Source organism: Vigna unguiculata, chromosome 3, assembly GCF_037176805.1.
Source record: "Vigna unguiculata cultivar grain cowpea cultivar isolate G323 ecotype 2 chromosome 3, ASM3717680v1, whole genome shotgun sequence".
NCBI classification, from domain to species: domain Eukaryota; kingdom Viridiplantae; phylum Streptophyta; class Magnoliopsida; order Fabales; family Fabaceae; genus Vigna; species Vigna unguiculata.
The window spans coordinates 52393211-52405513 of NC_140794.1; the positions used below are offsets into that span (position 1 = coordinate 52393211).

At 34.0% G+C, this 12303-nt stretch overlaps 1 long non-coding RNA gene across 2 annotated transcripts; it reads left to right on the forward strand.

Annotated features, from left to right (window-relative positions):
• Nucleotides 1–5926: 5926 nt before the first annotated feature.
• LOC114177498 (uncharacterized) lies at nucleotides 5927–11719 on the forward strand. Of its 2 annotated transcripts, none has more exons than XR_014993663.1 (5): nucleotides 5927–6389; nucleotides 7123–7277; nucleotides 7362–7517; nucleotides 7639–8156; nucleotides 8241–11719. It is a non-coding gene; the product is annotated as an uncharacterized LOC114177498 (long non-coding RNA). The 2 variants fall into 2 exon arrangements; XR_003603137.2 differs by having other exon boundaries at nucleotides 8029–8156.
• The last annotated feature ends 584 nt before the right edge of the window (nucleotides 11720–12303 follow it).

The window sequence follows — 12303 nt, forward strand, 5'->3', positions numbered from 1 at the left end:
ATTATATGGGATTTATCTGTTTTCTTCTCCAATCGAGATATCTCCTCCTTCACCCAAAAGAGAATGATTAAATAATAAAGATAAATAAATGGGGAGTATGAAAATTTAATTTCTATATTTATTATTTTATCTTAATTTGGTTTTATTTTTTTTTTAAATTGAAACAATTTTAATTCTATTTGTTTACGTATCAAATTTAACTTTTATATAAATGTTATTTGATATTTTTAATAAAATTAAGTTTATTTAAACTTATTCTTTACATTGAAATTTATTTAAATTTTGGTTCAAATATTTATATATCAATAATTTTTAGACAAATGTTAAAGTTGGTTTAAACATGACATTTTTATAAATTGAAATGTAAAATTTTAAAAAAATTTAAAATGTTTTAAACATGACATTTTTATAAATTGAAATGTAAAATTTTAAAAAAAATTAAAATGTTATAAATTATTAAATATATTTATTTTTAAATAGTTTTATAACAATTTTAAAATAATTAAAAATTTTATAAATTGTTAAATAAAATTATAAATAAAATTTTCTATTTTAAATTATTATAAAATTGTTTTAAATTTTTACATTTGAATTTATAAAGCTATTATTTTAAACCAATCCTAACATTTGTCAATAAATTATTGATATATAAATATTTAAAATAAAATTTAAATAAAGTTCAATACAAAATATAAATTTAAGTAAACTTAATTTGGTTAAATATATCATTGTAACACTTATATCAAAGTTAACTTTGATTTCAATTTGGAAAGGAAGAAATTGCTTCGATTTAAAAAAATTGGAATTAAATTGAGACTTCATAACAAATATAATGATTAAATTGAGATTTTCAACCATAACACATGACACTTACATTGTCACGTCATATTGTCACTGCCATGTGATGAAATCTAAATTTGACATGTGACATTTTTTTTTAAAAAATAAAATAAAAATCACAAACTGAAACGTGACACATTAATTAACATAGTTACTATATTATTAACGGAAGGGACGTAACAAATTTATAAAAGTAAGGACCAAATTGAGACAAATAAAAAAAAAGGGACTGATTTGAGATTTCTCTATAAAAAATGGAGATTAGTTGAATGATTTATACCTTCACCGTAAAAACCAAGCAATAATAACATGGTATTTTGAATTCCATATGCAATTTTTAAATCATTTAATTATATATAGAAAGAGTAGTATGAAAAAGAGTGGATTTTTAATTTTATCTTATCTATAAAGAACCTAGTTTCATTTTAGTCTCCAATACTTTTTTTTTTTTTCAAACCAGAAAGCTTGTGACAATTTTTATACAAATCAAAAGAGAACATAATAATGAAAATAAATTATTCATATCATGCATAATGGCCGAAAACTTCCAAACCCCAAACTCTAAACCAAAGCCCCAAATATTAAGTTCATACCCTTTACTCTTTAAACCTTAACTATTGAGTCTTAAATCATAAACCTTAAAAGTCCAACATCTTAAACTTTAAACTCTAAACCCAAAATCCAAAATCCAAACCAACACCTAAACCCAAAATTCTAATCCAAAATTTTAAAATCCTAAATCCTGAGAGTTAAATTCGCATCCTAAACCCTAAACTATAAATCTTAAGTCGTATGTCTTTAACTTTTAATTCTAAACTCTAAACCCTAACTTATAAATTTGTCGCATGTCATAAACCTTAAGACATAGGTCATTGACCCTTATCTCTAAATCCTAAAGTTTTAGATTAAGTAAAAATAATAATATTAAAAATGTATATAAATTTATTAATTTAAAAATTTTGGATTGAAAATAATATTTGATGTAAATTTGATTCATATTTTATTAGCATTAAATATCATTGATCAATTTTTCCAAAAATTCAAAAATAATACTAGAACCAAATATTTATCTGTAATGATGATAGATTTCTATTAATGCTGTCACTTTATATTGAAGTCATGCAAATTTGAACATACCATATGATCTTGACAAAGATCCATATAGGTAAGGTTCACATTTCCTTAGATTCAATTTTTATGCATGTCAAAAATATTAGTTGTTCATGTATCTATATATTTTTCCTCCATCAACATAAGTCTACTTTTCTAATGATTTTTTGTCCACCCAAGAAATTGTTTGTCTAAACTGTAACATTAGATAAGATTTTGCTTAAAGTTTGAACTAACTTATCTCCTTTACGAGAACAAAAAAAGTTAATGAAGTTAATAAATACATTTATTAGGTAACGTTCAATGTAAAATATTTATAAAAATTAGAATGTTACTCTTATTCATGGCTTGTTTCTTCGAATCAGCTTCTTAATTTTGGTTTTCAACTTTGATTGTGGAATGGGTTAGATTAATAGTAAATCATTTGTATCTGATTCAACTCCTTTTACTTTTGTTTGTTATTATACATAAGTTTTGTTAAGGTGTTTCATATTAGTTAAAAACTAAATCAATCAAACCAAAGTCTCTTTTATCTCACTAGTTTTGTTAAGGTGCTTCATATTATTTAAAAACTAAATCAATTAAACCAAAGTCTCTTTTATCTCACTCTCAATCATTGCTAGTATTAATAAGAAGATATGTCTATTATTGTGTGGTTGTTGTAAAGAAAATGAGATGATATTTTCTTATTAGAAAGATGTAGTCTATTCGAATAATTGGTTTGAAATATTTGAAACCTCCATTGATTTGTTAAGAGGCAAAAGAACATTTTACATGATAAAAACATGATAGATGTCTTACCCCATCAAACATATATAAGAAAGATTAGCTACATAACAATTATGTAATCCACACTTTCTTGAAGAGTTTTCATTCATCTAGGAAAATCATTATATGATTTGTTTCCATATCTGAATTTAATATAAGTATTTCTTTTTTCTATTTTGCAGTATCCATAACTTTTATTCTATAGTCAATCATTTTATAAAAAGAAGGATTTGTTTTTAACCAATTTAAAACAAACATAGGCATTTGACTTGATTGAGCATAAATTATAAGTTTTGACAAAAAAAAAAAATTAACAAACCGAAGTGTTAACATACAAATATGACAAACTTTTTATTTTTTTACACATTTGTGCTAACATTCTCACCCCTTATATTATTGTCATTACTTTTAGGGAAAAGAGAAATCCAAAAATAATTGTAATGAACTAGAATTCAGAATCCTGACTCTCTCATGACCTTGGTCAAAATTTGAACATAGTAATCAATATGAGTCTTGGTAACAACCTCAACCCAGATTTATCTATTTTAACAAGACAATGCTTAAAATTTTATTATTATATATATTATACTATATTATATAAAATATGCATAATGTTATATATTACATATTATATTATAGTAAAAATCTATATATTATATATTTTATATTTTTTGTTTTCGTTCACATCACATCTTAATTTTTTCTTTATCGGTTAATTGGTTAATTCTTATGTTATCAGATTTGTTATTATGAAAAATGAAAAATAATAATAAGAAAGTTTGGAGGTGCAGAAAAAAAAAATGCGGGATGAAGAAAGAAGTATCCTTCTCTCTTAGTTTCTTAATTCTTGATTTTATTTATCCATTTTATATATTAAAATTAAGAATTTATATTTAATCACAAAGGAAATTTATTTTTCTTTTATATATATATATATATATATATATATTCACTTACTCTTTTTATAATTATTTTTCTGAATTCAAATAAAATTTATTTTTTAATTTTATTTTTTTAATTATTAAGTTTTTAAATTCAAAAAATTATTTATAATAAAAAAATTATAAAATTTATTTAATTTTATAATTATTATTTTTTATTAAAATTATTTAATGATTTATTAATATTTTTATTTTAATAATTAAAATTCATTTTATAATTTAATAAAATTATGTTTTTTATAACACATATTAACTTGTCACAAATAGAAATTCTAACTGGTTAATTACATTGAATTAATCGGTAATCAGAATTAATTGATTGATAATCAAAATTAAATTTAGAATTAATTGATTGATAATGATAATTAAATTATAAAAAAGAGAATCAACGTTGGATCACACAAGAGTTAGTCACCCTCCTTACCAAAGTAGCTCTCTTCTCTTCTCTGCTGACTCCTTAAGAAAGAAAAAACCTGTTGGGAATTGAAAGTCTCAAGTCTCTCTTCGGTTATTTGAAACAACTACCTAACTGATTAGAAAGTGAGTGCGAGTTACACTCACAGAAAGCCTACCGTCTGTGAAACTTGTCCTTTAACTATGGAGAGACAGCTTGTGATGACTTCAATGTGAGGTTTCTGCATATGATGTAGAGATATTTTTTGTTTCAGAGATTCCACAACTTGCCATTGTATGTGGATAGTTTTTCGATAATCATCTAGAAGCAACTATTTTTCTTAATATCATTTTATGATAACATGCTGTTAAATTGTGCGGGGTTTATGCTAAATTCTTTTTATTTTGTAAATATTATAAGTGACTTTTGATAATACTTTTTTTTAACATTCTTTGTGTGTGTTAGTTTCAAGTTATTGACAACGTCTGTCCGCATAGACCGTTTGATCTACTGAGTTTACTGATATCAGAAGAGATGTGCTTGGGTGCAGGGGACTTCATTGTTGTAGGTAGAGGTGTAACAGACAAGTCCGATCACTAATATAGGATATCACAGTTTTATCCATTTCGCTAATGTAGAAGTAATACAGTTTTCTCAACTGTAAAGACAAAAAGGAATATAAATATATATATAGACAGACAATAAAGCTTATATCTCATCTCTATCAACGTTTATATGCTTAAAATTCTCATGGTTACATGTCTATCTATACTACATTTATAGGAAGAATTCTGACCCTCTCATATATGTATTCTTGACCAAATTATAAATGATTGTTAGTACCAAATATACTTGTTGCAAACTATTTTGTGATAGTTTTCAAATATTTTCTGCTTTACAACAAACATTGCAGTGCATTGAAAATCGTATAAATACTCTCAACGCCACATTTCACTTCCACGGTTTCACTCACTTCACTCTCCATTCCGATCAACGATCTTCACACACTCGCACCTTCACTATCGATGCACTTCGAAACTTGTGCCGGTGGTGCACCACACCGTTGGGTACACCTTCACCAGCAACACAGAAACAGATAATGGACGAGTGTGAGAGCGATGACGCGTGGAGGAGGAGAGGAAAAGTGGATGGAGACACTTCCTACTTGAAAATGTGGAGGAAGGCACTGTGCATGACGATTTGGAGAAGAAGACCAGTGAGTTCAACAAGCTTCTACAAATCTCTACCGAAGAGCGGACCACGTTCGACGACGAACGATAGCGCGGTATAACCGAATTACCTCAATCTCTTTCAATTCTTTCTTTCAGTCTTTTACATTTTCCACTCAATAATCAAGAAAGTTAACTAAAAATCAAGAAAATCAAGCAAGATAATTAAAAATCAAGAAAATCAAGAAAGCTAATTAAAAATCAAGAAAATCAAGGTTTCTAATATTTTACATATTGCAATTAAATTTTGGCTGCATTTTTTTATGTGTCTGCGTTGGTAATCTTTGAATGCGGCCGCGTTCTTTTATTTTAATAAAGAACGGCAAATAGAATAAAAAGGAAATCAATGCTTCCGTAGCATTGGGGTTGCATGGTTTGTGAATTGCCTGGATTTTATTTGAAGATTGCAATATAACGTGCTGTGAAGATTCTTTCGCTGGATTTTCTTAACTAAGAAATGGAGTGGTTTAATTTAGTTTTATTAACTAACAAATGTTATTATTGATTTCCTGTATTCTAGTTATCAAAATTTGAAGTTATCCCTGAGATTGAGGTTACGTGGTATGTTAATATAATATTCTGTGAATATGCAATTGTGTTTATTTTATTTCCTAAGAATTTGATAGTATACTTGAGAGATGTTATCGGAAGTGTTGATTTCTTATGTATTATTTTTTTTTGTCGTTTGTTTGTTAATTATGTGATAGAATTGGGTTCGGGAACCGGAGTGCGGAGTGGGGTTATTCCTGTGCAAGAGTCAGCAACTCGGGGAAATGGTGTGTTTGGCCCTGATTTTTGGTCCTGGACTCCTCCCGTGGAGAGTGACGTTCCTTCAGATGAGGACAGTGTCCAACTTTGCCCGATGCAATTGTGGAGAAGGAGCGGACTCCGCAATTTCTCTCTATTCCATTTGCGAGTTTACTTTCTCAAAGACAACAGAGTGACACTCTTCCACCATTTCAGTCACTTTTAGAGGTTGAGAAAGTGAAATCTGCATCTAACCACAGTCGAAGCAATTATGATTCTGAACCTATGCTCTGTATTTCTAACAGTTTTGGCTTTACACAAGTTACACAATTAGAAGGTTGAGTTTTACAAGCTCTTGAGGTAGATTATTGTATAATTTTGTTAGTACTCTTAAATTTTTATTGTGCACAGTGGATATTATTTACTTCTATTTTACTTTGTCTATCTAAACTATCTTAGATAGAATTGGTTATGAAGAGGTTATACTGGGTAGAGTGTTAGTTGAGACTGTGGTTTCATTCAGTGTTAAATGGAAAACTAGAATTCATTTTGGAAGTCTGAATTTTTCACTTTTATTTTTCTTTGTCTATCTATAAACTATCTTAGTCAGAATTGGTTATGAAGAGGTTATATTGGGAAGATGGTTAGTTGAGACTGTGGTTTCATTCAGTGTTAAATGGAAAACTAGAATTCATTTTAGAAGTCTGAATTTGTCCAGAAGAAAGTGTAGCAATTATGCAGCTTTTTCAATCTATTATCTTCGTGTTTTTTTTTTTTCAAAAGTTGTTGTCGCTGTCTAACTGTTGAATAGACAAAGTTCCTGATATTTTTTCTGTGAAACTCATTACCTGATCCCTCATATCATGTTGCCCAAAACATTATTTTTCAGTTAGTTGTTTTCAGTTTACTGTTTGTGTTTTCAAACTTAATGCTTTCTACTGAATTTCTGAGTGCAGTTTTTTTGGGGTTTGGATCTTTTGTGCAACAAAGTGAATTTCATTAGGCTTTTTCAAGCAAAAATCTGCTACTTTCCTTCCAACTTGCATTTTACCCTTGCTGCTACACCTAAAAACACCCAATAAAAAATATGCAGGTCTGCAAAGTGGCAAGCAGCATGTGGTCTAAACTAGGCTGCCTAAACCGATCGACAATGCCTAAACTTGGAAGAAGTAAGGTTTTTGGTTCTGGAGTAGATCTTGGTATCATGCACGCATTGCAGATCGACCTTTGTGATACATGTGTTTTTAGGTAATATAATTATTGAGAACTAGCACTGAGCAGCAGTAATTGTGGTTTTTATTTCTTAGTAACCATCATTATTGGTTCTTCCAGGTTAGTTACTCTTTATGTCACCTTGCAAAATCACACCTGAACAAGTTTCGGAAGGAAGTTGCGCCACATGAAGTTCTGAAAAGGTTCCAATCAGGAGAATCGCTAATGGAGCTTGTAAGTTCCAATATAGTCAAACAACTTTCGCTAATGGAGCTTGTAAGTCACCTTGCAATGTTCTTTTTCTCTAATTTCAAGCATCACAATCTATAATTTTCTGCATCCAAATAAGATCTGATCAGTGATTAGGAATGATATGATATATCCTTTGCTTTTACAGAATGAGGTACAAAACCGTAAAATCACTGCAAGTAGCGTAAAGCAGTAGCACATTAAGGACAAGCGAATCTGTTTGTTTCACCTACGAAGCATATTTATTTGGAAACAAGATTTCATATCGATTCATTTTAAATTCCCTCAAACCAAATAATCTTGTCTAACAATTCCTTATACAACTGCACCTTAGTTTGCGTATTGGCACAATCAAGGTCCCAAAATATTTAGGTGCTTTGTTCACGTAAGTAAAAGTGGCATGTTTGTTTTTAATGCGGTCTATCAATATATCTAAAAGTTTATATAACTTCATTAATGTGCAAGTCTACTTTCATTTTCTTTCCGATTGACTACAGAGTTCAGATGCGTGTATAATTGAGTATGTTTGTTGTGTTAGCTGCTGAAAAATCTAGTAGATAGCAGAAAGAAGGTAAAGTCGTGGATAAAGGATGAAAAAGCTGATCCTATAAGAGTTCAGCAACGAGATATTCAGCAGCAAGCACTTAAGCTTACCGCTAGCAGAAGGTGTTGCTTTTTCTCTTTTCTTGCATCTTTTAAAATTAAATGTTGTTATTCCTTTTGTGTTGAATTGAATAGTGTGTTATGCAGTATGTATGGATGCCTGTGATTTTCTAATTAAAGAGGTAGAGGCAGGAGGCAGGACCAGAACTAGGAGCCAGAGCCAGGAGCCAAAGCTAAGAGCTAAAACTAGTAGCTAGTAGCTAACAACTAATACTAGTAATTAGAGATAGTAGCTAAAGCAAGACCTAGCTACTAGAGCTAGAGTTAGTTGCTAGAGCTACTAGAGCTAGAACTAGTAGTTAGAACAAGAGCTAGAGCTAGTTGCTAGAGTTAGAGCTAAAGCTACTAGAGTTAGAGCTAGAACTAATAGTTAGAACTGGGAGCTAGAGCCCTAGGATTGCGAGCTAGAGCCCTAGGATTGGGAGCTAGAGCGTTAGAACTGGGAGCTAGAGCTGGTAGTTGGAGTTGGTAACTAGAGCTAGTAACTAGTAGCTAAAGCTGGTAACTAGTAGTTAGAGCTGGTAACTAGAGATGGTAACTTGTAGCTAGAACTGGTAACTAGAGCTGGTAACTAGTGGCTAGAACTGGTAATTAGTAGCTAGAACTGGTAACTAGAGCTGGTAACTAGAGTTGGTAACTAGTAGCTAGAGTTGGTAACTAGTAGTTGGTAGCCAGGAGTTGGGAGTTAGGAGCTGGGAGTTGAAAGTTGGGAGTTGGGAGCTGGAAGTTGGGAGCTGGGAGCTGGGAGTTGGGGGGTGGTAGTTGGGATCTGGGAGCCGGGTGCTAGGAGTCGAGAGTCGTGAGACGATATATAACTATAGCTATAACTCAGTTTGGAGCTACGAGTTTCGAGCTTCAAGCTTCGAGCTACGAGTTTCGAGCTTCAAGCTTCGAGCTACGAGTTACGAGCTTAGAGCTTAGAGCTACGAGCTTAGAGCTACGAGCTTAGAGCTACGAGCTTAAAGCTACGGACTACGGGCTACGGGCTACTAGCTACGGGCTACTAGCTACGGGCTACTAGCTACGGGCTTCAGGCTATGGGCTACGGGCTCAGGGCTACAAGCTCAGGGCTTCGGGCTACGGACTTAGAGCTACAGACTTAGAGCTACAGGCTTAGAGCTTCGAGCGATGGGCTTCGAGCTACGGGCTTCAAGAACGAGCTATGGGCTACGAGCTTAGAGCTACGAGCTTAGGGCTACGAGCTTAGGACTACTAGCTACGAGTTACGAGCTTGGAGCTACGAGCTGCGAGCTGCGAGCTACGAGCTTTGGGCTACGGGCTTCGAAGCACGGGCTTCGGGAAATTGCGTTCGGGCTACGAGCTTCGAGCTACAACCTTCGAGCTACGAGCTTAGAACTATAGGCTTAAAGCTACGAGCTTAGCACTACGGGCTTAGAGCTACGAGCTTAGAACTACGGGCTTAGAGCTACGGGATTAGAGCTATAAGCTTAGAGCTACGGGCTTAGAGCTACGGGATTAGAGCTATAAGCTTAGAGCTACGGACTTAGAGCTATAAGCTTCGAGTGACGGGCTTCAAGCTACGGGCTTCGAGCTACAAGTTACGAGCTACAGTCTTCGAACTACGGGCTTCGAGAACAAGCTAAAGGCTACGAGCTTAAAGCTACAAGCTTAGAGCTACGAGCTTAGGACTACGAGCTTAGGGCTACGAGCTTAGGGCTACATGCTTAGGGTTATGAGGTTAGGGCTACGAACTTAAGGCTACGAGGTTAGGGCTACGAGCTACTGGCTACAAGTTTAAAGCTACGAGCTACTGGCTACAAGTTTAAAGCTACGAGCTTAGGGGTACAAGCTATGGGCTTATAGCTACGACCTTAGAGCTACGGGCTTAGAGATCCGGGCTTAGAGTTTCAAGCATAGAGCTTCAAGCTACGGGCTTTGAGCTACGGTCTTTGAGCTACGAGCTACGAGCTACGAGCTACGAGGTACGGGCTTAGAGGTACGAGCTTAGAGGTACGGGTTTTGAGCTACGGTCTTCGAGCTACGAGCTTTGAGCTACGGGCTTCGAACTACGGGCTTTCAGTTACGGGCTTCGAGCTACGGACTTCGAGCTATAGGCTTCGAGCTACGGTCTTCGAGATACGGGCTTCGAGCTACGAATTTCAAAATAGGCTTCGAGCTACGGGCTTCGAGCTATAGGCTTCGAGCTACGAGCTTCGAGATACGGGCTTTGAGCTACGGGCTTCGAGCTACGGGCTTCGAGCTACGGGCTTTGAGCTACGGGCTTTGAGCTACGGGCTTCGATTTACAAGCTACGAACTATGAGCTACGAGCTACGAGCTTAGGGCTTCGAGCTTAGGGTTATGAACTTAGAGTTACGAGCTTAGGGCTTTGAGCTTAGGGTTATGAACTTAGGGCTACGAGTTTAGAGCTACAGGTTTAGAGCTTCGAGCTTAGAGCTTCGAGCTACGGGTTTCGAGCTTCGAGCTACGGACTTCGGGTTTCGAGAACGAGCTACGGGCTTAGAGCTATGGGCTACAACTTAGAGCTACAGGCTTTGAGCTACGGGCTTCGAGCTATGGGCTTCGAGCTACGAGCTTCAAGATTCAAGAAACGAGCTATGAGCTTCGAGCTACAGGCTTAAAGCTATGAGTTACGAGCTTAGAGCATTGAGCTTAGATTTTTGAGCTACGAGATTTGAGCTACAAGCTTCGAGCTTCGAGCTACGGGCTTTGAGCTTCGAGCTATAAGCTTAAAGCTACGGGATTAGAGCTACGGGCTTAGAGCTACGAGCTTAGAGCTATGAGTTTAGGGCTACGAACCTAGGACTACGAGCTACGGGCATCGAGCTACAAGCTTCTAAAACGAGCCTCAATCTACGAGCTACGAGCTTGGGGTTACAAGCTTGGGGCTACGAGCTTTAGGGTTTCGAGCTACGGGCTTCGAGCTACGAGCCTCGAGCTACGAGCCACGAGCTTAGAGCTTAGTGCTACGAGCTTATAGCTACAAGCTTAGAGCTACAACCTTAGAGCTTAGAGCTTAGAGCTACGACTTTAGACCTACGACCTTAAAACTATTATCTTAGAGCTACGACTTTAGACCTACGACCTTAGAACTATTATCTTAGAACTACGACCTTAGAGCTACGAGCTACGAGCTTAAAGCTACGGGATTAGAGCTACGGGCTTAGAGCTACGAGCTTAGAGTTACGAGCTTAGGGCTATGAACCTAGGACTACGAGCTACGGGCATCGAGCCTCAATCTACGAGCTATAAGCTTGAGGTTACGAGCTTGGGGCTACGAGTTTTAGGGTTTCGAGCTACGGGCTTCGAGCTATGGTCTTGAGCCACGAGCTTAGAGCTCAGTGCTACGAGCTTATAGCTACGAGCTTATAGCTATAAGCTTATAGCTACAACTAGGGATGGCAACGGGGCGGGGCGGGTACGGGTATCATGATCCCATCCCCATCCCCATAATAAAAATTCATCCCCATCCCCATCCTCAAACCCAACGGGTATACAACTTTTGACCCATCCCCATCCCCACCGGGTAACGGGTATTTTCTTATACCCATACCCATACCCATTTTTTTATTGTTCCATATATCAATTAAATATTTTTTATAAAAAAAATTTAAAAATCACACCAACGGAATCATGATACTATCAAAATATTCAATATTAAAATAACATACTCTTTTTGATTTTCATGATGTCAAATATTAAGAAAAATATTATAATAGTATAAATCTCAAATTAAAGTATCAAATAACAACTAAATAAAATTCAAATAATTATATAAAAGCTAAAAAATTACACATTACTAAAATTTTATAATAACCAAAATATTTATTAATTTTACAAATGATCGGTTTCATTTGCATTCGATCCACCTACACATAGAAAAAAAAATGAAAAATTAGATATGATATAATAATTGAAATTGAAAATTTTAATTACTAGAATATAATGTACCTTCTTCATCAGATTCATTATCATAAAGGAGTAAAGATAATTAAATGTGTGACCCAAATTTGAGAATATCCATTTGAACATAACATAACGAAAAAAAAAATGTATAATTAAGATTATGATAAAAGGAAAAGTACCTTGAAGATCTGCTTAAACCTTAAAGAACAAGCCAAACAATTAAAAGAGAGTAAAAAAGTGTATAACCAAAGTAACAAAAAGAA